This window comes from Alligator mississippiensis, chromosome 14 (assembly GCF_030867095.1).
Source record: "Alligator mississippiensis isolate rAllMis1 chromosome 14, rAllMis1, whole genome shotgun sequence".
Classification (NCBI taxonomy): Eukaryota; Metazoa; Chordata; order Crocodylia; family Alligatoridae; genus Alligator; species Alligator mississippiensis.
In genome coordinates this window covers 40948810-40966199 of record NC_081837.1, presented here as the reverse complement: position 1 = coordinate 40966199, position 17390 = coordinate 40948810, and the positions used below count along the sequence as shown (strand labels likewise).

The 17390-nt window shown below is 52.8% G+C and overlaps 1 protein-coding gene across 1 annotated transcript in view; it reads left to right on the top strand.

Moving 5' to 3' along the window:
• Window positions 1–17390, top strand: part of BLACAT1 (BLACAT1 overlapping LEMD1 locus) — a 67290-nt gene that overhangs the window by 2048 nt on the left and 47852 nt on the right. Inside the window, exons 2-4 of the mRNA XM_059717476.1 lie at window positions 1088–2974; window positions 3164–3283; window positions 6296–6587. The gene's annotated coding sequence lies outside the window, so the exon portion shown is untranslated. The remainder of the gene's footprint in view (window positions 1–1087; window positions 2975–3163; window positions 3284–6295; window positions 6588–17390) is intronic.

Sequence of the window (17390 nt, the reverse complement as noted above, 5' to 3'; positions counted from 1 at the left end):
ACTCAGAGACCAGCGTCACCCCTGCTTGCCTTCAAAGCATTATGGACTGTATGATGCTACCACAGGCCTGACAGTAGCATCACCCCAGGTCTTCTTTCTTGATCTCCACTGTGGCCAGATCTAAGCACTAGCCCTCTCCAGCACAGCCATGGGCACATCCTGCTGCTGCCTCCCTGTGAGGAGGTGAGGAGCCCTGGGGCAGCTGGCAGCACTAGCTAGATTGGAGGAAGGGGACAGAGAGACAGAGCTGCTCTTTCTGAAGAGGGTTAGTAGATGGGAGTGGGATGCACACCCATTTAGCTACAGGCTGGGGCAAGGTGTGCAATGACCAGGCAAGCCCCCCTCATACCGTCTCCATCCAGGGCTGCGGGGAGCTGTGGTAGGGGAGATGAGGCAGCATCTGCCCCATAGCTCCGTGCATGAGAGTGCCAAAAAGGGCATCCACCTGCCTTCATTATGGTGACGGGGAAAGACATCCCTCAGCTCCAAGGGGCTGCAGAAAGCCCCTGCCAGCAGACCTGGGCTGCATTCAGAGCCCTCCTCTGGCACCCCAAACACCAAGGGATGGCAGTACCTGAGCTGGGTCAGCTGTTGTGAACGCATCACGCTCAGGCTGTTGTGTCAGAGCTCCCTGCACCCAACTGGATGAGCGCAGAATGGCTTGGCTGTATGTCCTAGACTCCATACCACCAATGGTGAGTCCCCTCTGAGCCGGGTCCCCTGGCACCAGCCCCTCCTCTCCTCTCCTGCCAGGCCCCTCCTGCCCTGGGGTTGGCAGCCCTACCCCTGACAAGTCAGCGGAAGAGAAGTAGCTGGGTTCATTGGGCAAGGCAATAATTTTGGGAAATGCTGCCACCTCGCTGCAGTTCAGAGACATGACTGGCTGCCCAGATCCTGGCTGCATCATCCTGCTTTCATACCTTTTGGGTTTTGAGCTTGCAAGGAGCTCCCTCTGAGCTGTGCCCTCACTGTAGGGTCGGGGCCTGGGATATTGTGCTAAATTGGGCTTTAAATTACCCGGTAACAAAATACATTCATATGGCATTTTTTTATTGCTTGGCTAGCTGCTTTTTTTCTGTTTTAATAGGTCTCAAAACTTCCCCGAGCTTGATAGACTGGAGTAAATCGAATCCACCCACCTGAAAAAACCCCAACATTCAGCAATTTGGCAAAGGAAGTGGAGGGGCACCTGTCCCAAGCTGAGCACCGTGTCCAGTGTTTTCTGTATTCCAGCCTCTGGGTTACATATCAGACGGGGCCAAGCTTTTAGAAGTAGGGAGGATCCAAACTAGGATGAGAAACCAGAGCTTCTGCTATGGATGGCACAAAGTGAGAGTGACTCTCGGGGGCTTTGGCCTGTGTCACAACTGTGAAACTTAACGCTCGGTATTTTCAAAGCTAACCATCTTCTACACATCATTTTTATCCAACACTAACCATTGGTTATACCTCCCTCTAGCGGAAGGATTTTGGGTAGATGCCAATCTAGCATAGCTTTCTTTTAACATGACTGGCACACTGATTCAGATCAGCTGCCTTTGTAAACATGTCATTTATAGGAGTCCGTATCCTGGGGAGCTCTTTTAACTATGATACCACATTTGCACTATTATCCCTATTTCCCATTCTCAGTGATGCTGAACAAATGGTAAAAAAATCTGATAGTGGCAATGTTTTTGTAGCTGCGATAGTCCAGGGAATGTGAGAGGAGCAAGGGTTTTTCTGGTAGTATCTTTTATTGGACTAACTGTACAGTTGGGAGAGATGTTAAACAAGCACGATGTGAAGGCAGCTTGTCTAACCTCTCCCTCAGCTATCCAACTGGTCCAAATAAAAGATACTGCCAAAAAACCCTTTGCTTCAAGAAAATCTGAGTCAGCCTGTGCATTTTAGAGCACTCAAGTCACTGATTCTTTGAAAAATTACCATTCTCTCAATCTTACCTACAGCTCAGCTCTTTCTCGGCCCTAATTTGCTGGCTCTATTGCAGTAGTGCCCATGGCTATAGACATTTCAAGTGTGAGACTATTTTTCTGTATCTGTTCATCCACTATGGGACACTAGTCTGAGAAAAATCACTCAGAGGAGGAGAATCACATCAGCAGTGTCATAATGAGAGATTGGTAAAACCTGTATTATGGCAGCATTTAGAGGTGCCAGTCGCAGATCAGCTCCCATTTGAAGGTGGCTGTATCATTATCCTGTCAGCAATAGAGCCCTCTCATCTAACAGGCACCGAGGCAGGGGGTGGAGGTGTGCGTGTGTGCGGAGCTATGCATGGGTCTGTGTGCACACAGACGTGTGTATGTGTATCTGTGCATGCGTGTGCTCCTTCCTGCTCCTCACCAAACACACGTGGTTTTAATCACTCTCCTGAGCTCACAGGAGCCTTTCAGCTCTGTTCTCATTGCTCCTCATCCCACGCCCCAGTCACTGGTAACTTCTCTGGGATTTTTCTGCAGTGCTTGAAAACCCCACAGACACACATTTCCCTGCAAATAACCAGCCCACACAGCAGCCTGACCAGTAGCAACAGGAGACCTGAGCTGGAAAATGCCCCTGGAAGGATTCCCAGAGGAGAAGATGTGCAAGGCCAGAGATATGGATGCTTAACAAGGACTCCGTGTTCAGTATGATCAGAGGACAGCCCACTGGTCCTGTCTCTTTGCTAAGGCAATGACACCAGGGACCTTGGAAAGCTACAACAAGCACTGTGCTAGGAGGACTAGCTAACTCTTGACTTGATAATGGCCATAAAACCTTTTGCCTTCAGGTCAGCTGGCTTGAGCCCTGCATGGGTTGGCAGCAGCTGAAAGCAATTGCCTTCTAGCAAAGGGTTGATTTGATCCTGCCTTTCCTGTTCACAGGCAACCAGCTGAGAAAGCCTGTGTTGCAGAAACACCTTCCTGCAGGACAGAGGGGTTCTGAAAATGCATCCGCTCCTCTCCATGCTCTTCAGTCTAGTGCAAGCCATGTAAGTTCATATTGAGCAAGTGCATGGTGCATAGTAGGATACCTGTCCCAGTTTTTTTGTTTGTTTGTTGTTTTTTTCCTTATTCCTTGCTTTATAGCAAACAGTGATGATCTGTGCACTGGCTAAGCACGTACACCCCTTGAATGCATAGCAGAGCCTCATTATCCCATCCTCTACTCTGTCACGCAGCTGAACTCCTTTAATGGCAGGCTCAGTGATGCTGACTCTGAGCCCTCAATGTCAAGACTTTGACCTGAACTGACAAGGCCAAGACTGTTATCAGAGGAATACGGTGCTCTGGAAAACAAGGTAAGGAGCTTTAATGGGATGCAAAAGGCTTAGCCCAGACTGTGCCTCTAGTTCGTTAGTACTGTTCACATAGAGGGTGAATACGTGCATGCTCCAGGTAAGGACCTAGCAGTTTTTCAGTCCTGGAGCCATAGTCTTGAAGCGAGTAAGCTGTGCCACAGCAATGTGCACAGAGTGCTGTGCATCACTGGACCCGGGAGACATGCAGCGCTGCTCTCTCCTGGGCAAAGTCACAACTCTTCAGCTGTGTGTCCCGGGCCCTGGATGCTGACTGCTTCAGTTCAAGCAACCAGGTCTTGGATTCTGGAGCCAGAGGCTTGGCTTTCTGTTCTGCCCTGCCGTTCTTGCCGGCTGCCACAAGCACAACGGTGAAGCCATATGTCGCCACGGGCTTCAGAGGACATCACTGCAACCCGAGGGGCCCCTAAAGAACAAATGGAAAAAGTGGAAACATTTTTTGATGGCATCTGCAGTCCTAATCGTCCTCCCAAAGCTCTCTTTGGGCAGAGCAATGCAATCAATATGTCATTAAAAGTGTTTGGGAGGAAAGAGCAAGGATCTATATTGCTTTGCAAAAGGAGCAGTGGAAAGAGATTAATTTCTTTCTTTCTTCTTTCTTTTTTTACTTTTGTTAAACAAAGTTAGTTAAAATGGCAAATCCGTTTGCCATGGCCCTATGTGCAACCTGGAACAGGATTGTTCTTTTTAATGAGAGAGAGAGGTTGAGATAGCACAGCGATCAGCACTTAGAAACAGCAATAAATTAGATTAGCTGCAAAGGGGAAATTTGTGTACATCCTCACTGGTTTGCTGTTCGCATCTCCTGTAACACCATACGCCAGAATCCCCAAGGGCAGGGTCCTGCTATTACACACGCTCTGCAAACATCTAAATGAAGGTTTTGTTTGTGCATAATAGTTGCACAGCTTTAATTACACTAGAAACTAACTCCTGCCCAAGCACAGGGTAAACTAGTTGCAAGTACCAAAAAATTCACTCGCTGCATCAGCTGCACCAGTGTGGAGGTGAACTGTCAGCTCGTCCGTGACTGTAGCATGAGCGTTCCTTGGATCTTCAGACCTAGAGGTATTTGCATGAGAAATTAGTTTATAATTCCAAACAATGAGAACAATTTTCAAATCGGAGATAGGGTAAAAGTCATCAAATTGCTCCAAATGATTTGCTCAGCCAGTACGAAAAAGTTTCTAACGTGTTTTCAAGCCCCATGTAGAGCCTCAGATAAACGAATCTTAACACCTTTAAAAGCGTGAGCTAGGTCTTCTCAGTGTTAGGTGCTAAGTTGTGTTTGTAAGCATGCTAATTCAAAGATGCTACATGTTTTAATGCACCGCCTGATTTCCTAGGCCTGGCCTACACATTGGTTCTGTGCGCGTAGCTGCTTCAGTTAGGAGTATGCATTGTTATTAATCCAGTTTTACTGCTACAACCTCACGTGAAGACATGGTTATATCAGTGTAAAGATGTCCTGAACTGGTTTAGCTTACTCCCCTTCCCATAGGGAATAGCTATAACACTATAACCTCACTCATACCAGTGTACCTGGTTTACACTGGTAAGCTTGTTTATGTGGCCAGAGTGAATTTTTAATGGCATGTTTAGCTGTAGCATCCCCAGTTCAGACCACACTGGTTTCTTACTTTAGTCATCAGTGAAAGAAGAAAAACAATAACAGCCGATCTATTGTAACTAGCCAACACGGGGAGAACTGGGAATATTGAAGTCCAATAGAAATGCATTTTCAGGTAATATTCAAGCTAAATTAGCTACTTTCCACAAAGATCAGTGCTAATAAAATCTCAAGCTCTCTAGTGTCTGCGGAAGCTGGATGCAAATCTGAATCTGGCCACACGCAAACCTGTACGAGCTTTGCTCAGAACGTCCTCTGCTGCTCGCTCAGCTCCAGACACCGGTCACTACTGCAGCAGTTGAGGTTAGAGCGCTACCTGGGTTCAAAAGCCTAGGTACCTCTGGGGAGGAAGGGAGAGATCCTATATAACTGCGCTGAAATGCTGGAGAAGAATACTTGTCAATGGATAAAGGGCCCGCCAGGCTGTCCTTCAACCAGTGTTTCCCAGCAGCAAGGGACACGTGCCGCGTGGGCAGGAAGGGTAGGCACTAGGCAGACCTTTTGGGTTGTTTAGCATTCGTAAGAAATGTAAGATTGCTCAGAAAAGTGAGACAACATGCCTCAAGTGCAATCCATCTACCGACTCTGCCTGAGTTTGCAGAGAGCCTGCAACAACTGCTTTGAGATCAGAACCGCCCCATGCCCTCCAATGACAGCGATGAGCATGAAACCATTAATCTACCTCGCTGCCCTGTGTCACTTTGGCCTGCATCACAACTGCTCTTCCCACCAGCCCACGTGACACCGGGGAGGCAGGATCTGTGCCATGTACTCAGCGACGGCTCCTTTGAGAGGTGTGGGTAGCTGTGTTAAGAAGCCTGCTGCTTATAACAGCTTATGCCAAACACCTCTGATTTAGTTAGTCTGTAAGGTGCAAATCTAGCCTGCTTCTTCCTTTTGGTTTGCCATGTAACAGGCTGTGGCAGGGCTGAAGCAGGGGGCACAACAGGTTTCCTTTTCCTAACGGAGCATGTTGGCTCCCAGAATCGGTGGCATCGAGCAGAACCGACAGCGCTGCCTGGGTCTCGAGTGCGAGTGACGAGCTCTCCCAAGCGACACAGCAGGGACTTGGAAAGTGCTGGGCTCAGCCCAGCAGGCCGGCCGGCACGTGCAGCTCTAGCGGGGGTGCGACGAGGCCTGATAAAGAGCAATGAGGAGCCTGTCGGTTGCCCTTGAGCCGTGTCGTCCCCAGGAAATTAAAAATCGTACGCCATATGCTGCACTGCACAGGGAGGGAGCGGGAGCAGGCTGTGTCTCGAGCAGAGTGCCCCCGCGAGAGGGCAGGCTTGGCACGTGCTGCCTGCCTGGTTTGCTTTTCTTTTCCAAACAGTAACTCAACCTTTCCCCACTCCCACCCTTTCCAGCGCCAACCAGGGGAGGACAGTGACACCGGAGTAAGAGGAGCCAAGGAGAGGGATGACACATGCAGCCAAACCTCCTGGCGCCGGAGCCAGAAGGGCTGAGCCAATGGCTGGCTGCTGCTCCGGCAGCGAGTCCATCCACCTCCACCCCCTTCAGCCTCCCAAGTCCTTAAGTTGCAGCTTTTAACTCCCTCTGTGTTCAGAGAAAATATGATGCTCAGCATGAGTGGAAGGAAGATCCCGCTGACAGGTAGACAGCATGGACACTGATCCCGACAAGGCTAGCTGCTGAGAGGTACGTTCCTTCCCATGCACGCCGAGGCAGGCAGCCGAAAGCAATCACAGCCTTTAATTTTTCAGCAGGGGGATAGGGAAATCTGGTTGCTTCTAAAATGATTCATCCTGCTTCCCACCCCTCCACGGCCCAGCACAAAACACCGAGCGGCACGCTCTCCATCTGGGTTTCCGAATGGTTTTGCACTCGGGGAAGCTGAGCGAGGAGGCTGACCAGGACCCTGGTAGAGCGGGTCAGTACCTCTCGGGTGGATGGGCTGTTCACCTGGGCACAGGCATGCTAGCCTGGCAGGCTCTGGTTGCCTCTGAGCTGCACCCAAGGGGCGGTAGGGACTTTCTGTCGAGAGCCATGCCGCGCGTTCGAGTCCTGGGATTTGGTGAGCAGCAGCAGGCTGCTTTGATGGGGCCTATTTGATAGAGGGTCATGGACTTAGGCCTGTCATGGAAAAACTATAAGCCTCCCTTGATAAAGGAGGCGAGGCTAGTGGGGACGCACCGACTGATTACTCGGGACAAATAAAAAGAAAGCAGGAATGGGTGTGAGAGTTACAGGGTCAAAACAGGGGATCCAGACAGGCTGCTTTGAGAGGGGGCCTGCCCATGGCAAGTGCAGAGCTAGACTCACACCTGCACATCTGCTACAAAACAGGATCCTGGCCCTCCTCCATGGGGATTTGGCCTTCAGGCCTTAGCAGGCAGCCGTGCTGGTCCCCAGCGCCGACAGGAGGGGCCAGTGCCTGTCTGACTGCAAGCTCTGGGCTGAGGGTGTTGGGGTCTCCGTGCCATGGCAAACCAGACCTCTCCTCTGCTTTGATTACAGAGGGTGGTGGGGGTCCCACGGCTTCAGCTGCAAGGGTACGTGCCCAGAGACTTTAAACCAGTAGCAGGAGCCTGGAAGAGGGGGACCTGGGGAAGGGGCCACGAGGCAGCTCTGTGGGAGATGGGGTGCAAAGGGTAATCCTGCCTCCTTGCTCAACTCAAAGTCTCTGTTCAGTGGAAGGAGTGAGCAAAGAGTGACCCTCTGGCACCAGCAAATGTGCAGCTTGCGGCTGCAGTGGGGTTACCCCCCCTGAAACACATGGTGTGTGTTATTTGACTTGTATGGACTCGGGACTGGATTCAGGCAGGAGAGGAGGGGGGAAGGTAGATTTAAGCAATCTTTGCCCTTCCCATGTTTCAGGGCTGTGCAGACCCCAGCCAGCCACTGGTGTAACTTAGAGAGACCTCAGGTTGCTCTGTCTTATTCTTTGCTCCTCAGGTTTCAAGTAAGAACAGCCACTGAAGCCATAGGGCAACATGCTCCATCCAGACCTGGGTCTGCCCTCTGTGCCAGGCCAGGGAGCAGGGCAGGTGTATCTTGGGGCTATGCCAGGCCAGGGAGCAAGGCTGCTGCCTTGCCCTCAGCACAGATCCACCCAACTGGGCCGGTCGTCCATATGGGCCACGTTTTCAAGGGTCTGTCTGTGCCCGCTTTCAGACCCCCATGTGCTGCCAGAGCAGAGTGTGTTACAGAGACTGGTCTCCAGCGACAGATGTGCAAGCAGTTCATGGCGGCCGGGTGCCAGGAGGGGGCACATAAGAATATATCGTGCGGCCGCTGGGGTTTTGCTGGATAAACACCACATGTCTCTGTGAACCGCAAATGGTTTCCGTTGCACCGCTCTGGATCCAGCTCCCCCCGGAGCGATGGCAGCCGCAGCATCGCCCGGAGCCGATGCCTGGGAGTCCTCAGGGGACAGTCGGAGACCAGAGACTCCTCTGAGCTGAAGGGAAGATAGGAAAAGCCTGGTCTCTGTGTGTACTGATAGGACTGGATAGTGCAAAGAGCAGCAACAGCTATATGGGAAGAAGGAAAACAAATAGGAGAGACCTTTCCCCTCAAACCCTGCTGCTGAAAAGCAGTACTGTACTTGTATTTCTTAGGCATAAGTGGTGCCTGGCAAATACCTGAGAGCACCGGCGCCCTCTCCAGAGGCCTGTGCTTATGTGAGTTTTATATACTTGGTACAGAAAGGCTTTCTGCAAAGGTGATTTTCTAGCAGGAGATTTAATATGCTGTCCAGGAGGTGGCAGTTTTCAGTGCAGCCCGGGGAACTGAGAGGCACCTGCTCAATGTCTCTCAATCCCTTAGTTATGGGGATCGTTTCTACCAAAGTCTCTCAGCCCACAGCACTCTCCAGGGTGCTGCTGTAAACTTCCCGCAAGTCTCAAAGACATACAAAAAAACTAGAACTCTTGGTTCCAAAATGATCCCTTTTATTAGACTAACTGGAAAATGGCAAGAAAATTGTTCTTTTCTGCAAGCTGTCGGGACTCGTTTGCAAGTCTCAAACAATTCGGGTCCATAGCAGCTGTACTGGGTGCTGCTCTGAGGCCGGGCTCGGAAAGCAGCGCTGCCCTTCCACCTCCCATCAGGTCGCTCTCCTCTGAGAGCTCCGGCACCGAACCCTTGCAGACAGCCTGGGACAGGGGTTGAGCAACACGCGGATATGTTAGGGGAAGAGAAATCAGATCTGTCACAGAATTGAGGGCGGAAAGGCAGATGAGACCATTCTGGCCCCCGGTCTGTTGCCGAATCCGTGACCGGTCATATCCCTGGTGGACAGTCAGCCCAGTAATTGATATAATTGAACATGAGCGTGTATCTGGGAACTGTAACACAGCATTACAAGGGAGCGTGGGCCTAGGAGCGTGCTCGGGTGTGAATGAACCGAGCATAAAATGTTCATGGGTGTTGGTGAGGCAGCACTGAGCTCTTACGGCATTAGCTGTGTTTCTGGCATTATCCGATGTGGCTGAGGGGCACTGTTGTTCTGTGCATTTTGTGCACCTATAGACCCCAGTTGGATCAAGGCCCCGCCGTGCTAGGAGCTGTACGTGTACAAAGGGTGTCTACCTGAGAAAGCAGAAGCTTTGGGTATATTAGACCAGTGCAATGAGCCACGTGGCCATTAACTTCGGTTTGCAACAGGCTTATTTCATTTTGGTGGGACCGAGCTTGAGCTAAACCAAGGTCAGGCTGATATAAGAGCATTCGCATTTGCTGAGGTTTGCACCAGCCTGCTTTAACTGGCTGAAATGAAGGCAGAGCAACTTCTCCCTGCGGGCAAGACCCCAGCGAAGGACAGTCTCAGCCTGCTGAGCTTCTAGTCTCACTAAGCATCTGGGCCAAGGGTGCAGGGTGGGGGCACCAGGAGGGAAAGGGACTTGCCTGGGGTCACAGAGTAGCTCGGTGGCAGGAAGAGAACCCAACTCTCCTGACTCCCTGCACAGTGCCTGAGAGCTCCTTCGCCTCCCTCAGCCACAACCTCCTGTGTCCCCAGCTCCCCGCACTGGTGCCCCCACAGCCCCTTGCTCCTGCTTTTAGAGCAAGCCCCATGCTCCCCCGAGGGCAAGAGGAAGGCGGAGCAGAATGCCCCAGCTCCCGGCACAGCCGTGCTCCAGCACAAGGGAGCATGTCCCCCGTTAATCAGCATTTAATTAAAGGACATGCTGACATTTGGAAATCAGAAGCAGCTCTCCGGTGTGGGCTGCCGCTCCCCTGCTCTCTGAATCACTCCCTGACATTTTGCCAGGCAAGGATGCGACTCTCTCCCTCTCTTTTTAAAAATAAATTGAAGAGGAGACGAGAAGCCACCACTGCTCCCATGGGAGAGGATGACGTGAGGGCGGAGGGGAAGAGATGCTGCCTCCGCCAGCCACTGTGTGCTGACGGCAGGGAAGGGGAGCAAGGTCCCTGCAGCTTGCTGGCCCCCTTTGGCTTGGCCAGGCTGTCAGGGAAGGGCCTGGCCTGTCCCCACGGACTCGCGCTGCTGGCACGCTGCCTCCATCCTCAGCCACGGTGCTGGCGGGTCCTTGCAATGCTGGGAATCCTGCTCGCTTGGAACATGCCTGGGGGAAAGGCTGGCTCGCAGCCCGGGGAGGCAGGCGGCAGGAATCCTGCTGGGATTCCCTGCCGGAAAGCCCGTCCTGCCGCTCCTGCCAGATGCTCATATTGGGCCCAGCCTTGCCCCGTAGACCTGGCACCCCCATCACCCTGCCCCAGCCATCCTGTGCACCCTCAGCCAGCCTCGCACCCTCTCTACAGCTTGAAGTGCAGGTGAGATGAGATGGGAGCATCACTGTTTCCTCCCTAGGGGCAGCATGGATCCCATGCAGTCAGCTTGCCAGGCCTGGAGCCGGTTGGTTAAGGTGCCAGCAGCCTATCTACACTAGGGCTCTGGCTGTTGCTATCAGTGGCAGCCCTAGGAAAATTGAAGGGCTAAACTATCTCACAGCTTCTGCCATTGCAATGCAGACCCCTGGACAGGAACTCTGTCTTTATTGCTTGCATGCACTTGGGAACCTCTGCTGAGAGCAGGGCCCCATCATGCCAGGCGCTGAGGCAGCCCCTGCCCCAAGGTGCTGCCATATGAGGGAGACTGAGGAGGTGACTTGCCCAGGGCTATAGGGCAGTTCAGTGGCAGAGCCAAGAAATCCAAGGAAGGGACCCATGCACAGGCCGTCGGAGCAGGGCTAAGCACGGACCAGCGAGCACGGAGGAGCTGGTGTGGAATGGCCTGGGCATGCAGAGGGGAAGACAGGGATTGTTTCAGAGCCTTTCATCTGTCCCCACAGCTGCATGACCCCGGTGGCCTCATGTGCTTCCCAGGCTGTCTCACACCCTTGCTCCCTGCTTTTCCTTGGCACTGCCTGAAGATACCAGCTCACAGGCAGGGGGTGTGTGGAGATGGGCCAGTTTGCACCTGCTATGGGCCCTTGAGGGGTGTCACAAAGTTTTGCAGGGGGAAGCACCCCAGGGGAGCCCCTGTGTGCATGCACAGAAGTGGGGCACATGTGGTGCGTGTGCACGTTGGGGTGGAGAGCATGGGGCGTGTGCAGATGCGAGGGTAGGGAGCCCAGGATGCGTGAATGCTTGAAGGTGGAGAGTGCATGGCATATGCACACATAAGAATAGGGAGCACAGGGTACGTGTATGCATGAGGATGGGGAGTGTGTGGCGTGTACACATGAGGGTGGGGAGTCTGTGGCATGTGCACTCATGGGAGTGGGGAGCCTAGGGCATGTGCACATGAAAAGAGGGGGGAGCATGCAGTGTGTACATACCTGGAAGTGGGGGGCATGCCGGCATGAGTGTGTCCCAGGTGTCTCTGGGCCCCATGCACGTACCACAGGCACTCCCAGCAATGAGCAACCCCATTTTGCAGAGGTGGAAACTGAGGCACAGTGTGTGGGTGTGAGGGGAGCCAGGGAGCAACCTCACAGGCAGAGCCCCCTGCAGAGACGCCCCCCCCCGGACTGGGCTCACCTCAGCTCCCCCAGCCAGTGCACCCTGTCCTGAGCACTGCCCACCCATGGCTTGGGGTACCTGGGTAGGGGCTGATGGATGAATATTCCTCGCTTGGGTCATGCAGGCTGGAGCGTCCTGAGGCACCCCCCTGCTTCCCACACCTTCTGGTGCTCTTGAAAGGGCTCCAGCATTTCTGTGCATCTGTTCCCCCCTGCCAGGGCTGGCAGAACAGCAAGCAGCAGTGAGGGCTAGGGAAGGGGGCAGGCAGCCCTCACCGCTGGCTTCCCCTTGGCGGCTCATTTCAAACTTCTTTCAAGCAGAAATGAGTCGCATTAATCAAGAGCGAGGATGTGTTTGCAGCCCTGCAAATTTGGCAGCGCAGAATCGAATTTCATCCGTGGCAGCGGGGGGACGGGAGCCCGTATCTCTGCTGCGCGCGGCCTAATAGAGCCATTGCCGGAGGAAATTGGATCTGAGAACTCCCCTAAATTAATCTACCCTTTACAAAAAAAAAAAAAAAAAAAAAAATGGCCAGGAGATCTACATGATGAATGGGTGTTGGTAACAGGAACGGATGCTAACAGCCAACACATCGAATCGGTATGGCTCTCCCCCGCAGTCAACATCTGCCCAGAGAGAGGAGTACCTCTTAAGTCAGTCCTCGGAGGCACTGTTCTCTCGTGCTCGGGGTGGAGGGCAGGCAGGCAGGGTGCCGTCCTGGGCGGTTGTGAATCGCCCATATGTGCCCTTGGGTGCTGAGGCCTGGACACACGCTGAAACCCTGCCACATGGAGGGCAGCGCCTTCACGATCCCCTTTGACCAGCGCCAAGCAGGGTGTGATTCTGGCTCCTCCTGGGAGCTTGCAGCATACTGCTTTGCTGAGTTCTCTGTAGTGCCCTTCCCTTTGCAGCCATGCCAGGATCTTCTCCAAGGGAGGACATGTAGGTTGAGGCTGAGAGGGGAAGATAGTGCTGTATCAAACACCGGGGGAGCCAGGAATTCATTAAGCAGTTCCTGCTTCTTCCCTGTTAAACCAAACTAATCTCCAGTTCCCAGGAGCCCAGATACTGGCACCTTTGATCTCACTCAGATGCCTCACCTGGCCTTGGTCCCCGCCACTCATTTGTTTTTAGGATGGCAGCTTTTCTGGGAAGCAGGGGTGGTCTGCAGGGAAGGGCATCGAGTTGGGAGTCGGGAGGACTGGGCTTTAATCCCAGTTTGGCTCCTAATCTGCAATGCAGTCCTGGGTGAGCACTTCACCTCTCTGTGCCACTGTTTCAACACACATCCTTTGTCTGCTGAGATGTGAGTGCTTTGAGGCATTACTACATGTATGTGCAGCACCTAGCACAGCAGGCCTGTGGTTGTTAGGCAAATGCGAATAATTAACAAGAACTGTTCCCCAGGTGCATGAACCACTTCTCAAGGGTTTCACGCTCAGTAGGAACAGTGGATTTCAATTGCAGAATGGGGATCTTTGTACAGTCTGGCACCAAGAAGTGGAGAGGGGCTGGGGGACCTGGAAACCACCCCAGCATGCACAAAGAATAACAGCGAGCTGTGATTAATGAATAACCAATAACTAATCTCTTTCATGAGCAGCTGTGAGCCCTGATAACTAATAATACTTTATTATTATTAATTACTAATACAGCAAATGGGAAATAATAGCAAAGTTGGCCTTCCTGCCTGCCATCTCATCCTTAGCTGTCAGTGCCCCGGCACCTTGGCAGTCCTATTGTTTCTGTCCGAAGAGCGGGGGGCAGCGTGGTGGGGAGTGGGGGCTCTCTGGACCAGCAGCCAACCTTAGAGGACTGATGGGCATTATCTGGGAAGAGCCAGGGGCTGATATGCCGAGGCCCGTGGCTTCATTAAAAATGATGACAGAAAGGCAGAGCTGCCCCAGCAGGTGCAGCCTTATCTGGTTCCTGGCTTGTACACACCGCAGAGCCTAGACGCAGGTGTCTGAGCTCCTGGCGCTTTAATAGAGCCTCGGCTGCTCGGGGGTGATTGCTACTTTATTGGCTTATTTTTAGCAGCGCGGCTGAGCGGAGAGGAAGATGGATGGGTTTTGTCTTGGGTGAGACTTTTGCATGCAAGTGGAAAGCAGGCTTGGTGGGATGGGAGAGGAGGGGCGGCTTTGCTCCCCGTGGCTTTGCTGTCTGCCTCGTAGATGTACATACGCTGGGTGCAAAGTGGAGGACCGCTACTGGCTTCAGCGGAGCTGCGCTGGTTTGCACCACTTGAGGGTCTAGCCCAGGGTCCTGTTCTGGGAGTGGAGCAGGAGGAAGCCAAGTAAACTCAGCCCTTTATGTGATCCCACAGGAATGTGGACAGGGAAGGCCGAGAGGAATCCAGCTGGTTCCCGAAGGCAGCTTATCCCTCCCCTGGGCCTGTGATCCAGAGCTCTCGTAGTGCTAAAGGCAGACAGACAGCCAGACAGAAGTGAGAGGCAGGGACACCATAGGTAACTCATGCACACAAGTCATCTCGGGTCACGGGAGAAGAATAGGCTCCTGGCTAGGGCGCAGGGCTGAGCCAGGCTAGCCGAGTCTCTCCTGGACGAGTCGCTTTCCTTCTCCATTTTGCTTCCCAGCCCTTGTCTGCAGCCTGCATTTGCAGTGTTATCAGGGACTGTCTCTCACTCCAGGAGGATGTGCAGAATGAGCCCCGTGGGTCCCTGATCTCCGTGCAGGCCATCGGGGGTTGCTGTAATGTACATAACTCTTTAAGGTGGGCTTCTCTCTGAGCGGTGCTGGGGCCTCGCTGGAGACCTGGGGCTAGTTGCTTTGTGCATGGGGGGCCAGGCAGAATAAAACTATGACCAAAACAAGGGCAGTTGTACTTGTGGTTGAGACACTGAACTGGGTCTCAGGGAGTCGTAGTTCTGTTCCTGGATCCTGTATACCTTGGACATGTGTCAGCTCTCCATCTGTGCAGCAAGGATAATCACCCTTCCTATGTCAATTTAAGCTATAAGCTCTTTGGGGCAGTGACTAGATCATCCCATGCGGATATCCAGCATCTAGTGCGCCGGGGCCCCGATTTCATTCAGGACTTACAGGGTCTACTGTAGTTATGAGTAAGGTAACAGTCATGTTTTTAACTAGTCAGTGGTTCCTAACCCATCACATATGGGTACCATGTTGCCATGGGACCCTCTGATGGTGCTTGGGGCGGGAGGAAATTAAAAGTTAGTAATGAGGTTGACAGGTTGAAAGTCTGGTGTTTGCTGCAGTGTGTCGCTAGGTCAGTGCTGGTGCCCACAGACCAGCAGAGGTTGGGGAACGCTTTCTATTGCCTCACCTCCAAGTCTCTCATTTTCTAGCTCAAATAAAACCAGTTTCCTCGGTTGTTTTGTTCCTTAGCTGAGATTATTCACACTTGGAATCACCTTTGCTGCTCTGCTGAGATCAACAGCAGTAAACAAAAGTGGCTGAAATGCTTTAAGAAACGAAATAAAGCCAGCAACAAAAGCACGGTGACTTCTCGGGGCTCTGGGGAGCACAGCATTAAAGTTGAGCTCTGCTGTTATGAACTGATTCAGGATGGTTGCTGTTGAGTAATTATATTCAATAAGAGGCTGCCAATACAGTTTGCTATCAGTTGTCACTTCATATCAAGCCTAATGGTTCTGAGCGCACAGACTCCTTGTCGTGGAGAATAATGGTGTGGGGTGTTTCAGATGGAGAATAGCAGCGGCAAGGTGGAAACCAAAGAGCTTGGAAGAAGTCACAGGGGTCTTATCCGCTCCAGCGGTCCCAGCTATGGGACTGGGTACCAGTGCTGCTGCCCCAGTACACATTCCAGATGCAGACAGACTAACTCACCTGGGTTTCAAGAGAAAGGATATCCCCAGCATTGCACAGAGCACCTCTGCCTCCCTGTACTAGGAATCTGCACCGGGGGATACCCCTAGACCAGACAAAGCTCCCATGAGGGTGATTTCCTGCTCCCCTTTGCATGCACTGTGAGTGTGAACTGTGGGCAGATGCTGTGAGATGCAGGGTGCTGGGAGGAGAAGGGGTCATGGCAGAAAAACAAGGGCCTGCAGTATGAATGGGGACAGGATGTGGGGAGCTCCCAGCTGTGAGAGAGGACGGAGGACACTCTCCAGCTTGCTGGAGCCTGCTCCCATCACCACCATGAGGGGAATAAGAAGGAACTAGCTCGGAGCTGGCAGGAGAGCTCAGCCCCACGTGTGGTCAGGGCATGCTGAGCAATGCCCTCACATCAGGGGCTGAGCAGCTATCCCCAACCCCCTTGGACAGGGAGAGTCCTCTCCTTCACACCCTGCAGGAGGGAGTGCTGACAAATACCCCGGGGGGGGGGATGCAGGAGCAAAAGCTTTGTTGGCATTTAGTGGAAAGGACCAGGGCTGAGCCTGGTGGGGATGCATTGATCCTCTGAGCTGTGTTTCTAGAGCTGGTGTTGGGATCTTGCAGGGACAAAGCGTCCCGGGATCCGAGCCCGGGGGCACTGAAGTCGGCAAAGAGGCTCCTGTTGATGTTTCCCATCTCTGGATCAGCGTCTCGAGCCTTTAGTTACGCTGGGAACTCGAGGTGATTTGGGCCCGCTACAGCTCTGTAAGATGTAGCCAGGTCCAGCTGCTGCCATTGTGTCAGTGTCCAGCCCTTCGTAAACCCGCCACCAGGTTGAAAGGCTTTTCCATTAGCAGCAAAGGGGTTAACCCCTTGGTAGCACACCCCGCTGCACACGCTGATGGCTGTCCTCAGAAAGGCATCCCCCACCACCCCTCTGTCATTTTTCACCCCTGCCTCTGCCTATGAAGCAATCGAAAGCCCAGCAGCACCAGATGATTGAATCTTGACCTTTCTGGCTGGGGGTTATTAACTCCCTTTCCCTATATGTGAGGACTGAGCATGGGGAGGTAGAGAGGAGACAAAGAGAGTTTCTAGTGTGCACCCAGGGATAATTGTGAGCTATGATTTGCGCCAAGCTACATGGAGGCATGCGCTGTAACTTGCCGATCATTGTGCAAAAAAGGGGCCAGTGTTTCCGAGGGGCCTTGCACATCAGCTCCCAGAAGCAGCACTGTGGCAGCTGGTGGCTACTGAGCCCTTTTGGCAAGCTGGCCCAAACTTCACAGCGGTGCCTAGAAGGGAGTTGAGATCCTTTTATGAAACAACCTTCAGCTTCTTCCTCTGGGATGTCCATGGGCAGATCCTGCTTTTTGGCTCGTATCTGTTCGAGTCTGTGCTGTTGGGGTCTCCTTGCCCCGTGGCTTGCGAAGGGAAATGCTGTGCTCTGCGTTTTGTCACGTTGTGGAGTTGCAACGGGTCAGAAAAGCCAACCCCGGGGCATTGGATGAGATGGAAATGGGGCCCGAAGACACACGGACAGGAAAGAGAGAGAGGCGAGAATATGAACAGGGCCAAAGCAAACTCGTTAACAAACTTAAACATTTGCGGATGAGGCTTTGCAGTAATGTGCCCAGCTCTGCCTGCCCCAAAGCCACAGAGCTCATTGCTGCCAAGGGGGGGAAAGGGAAG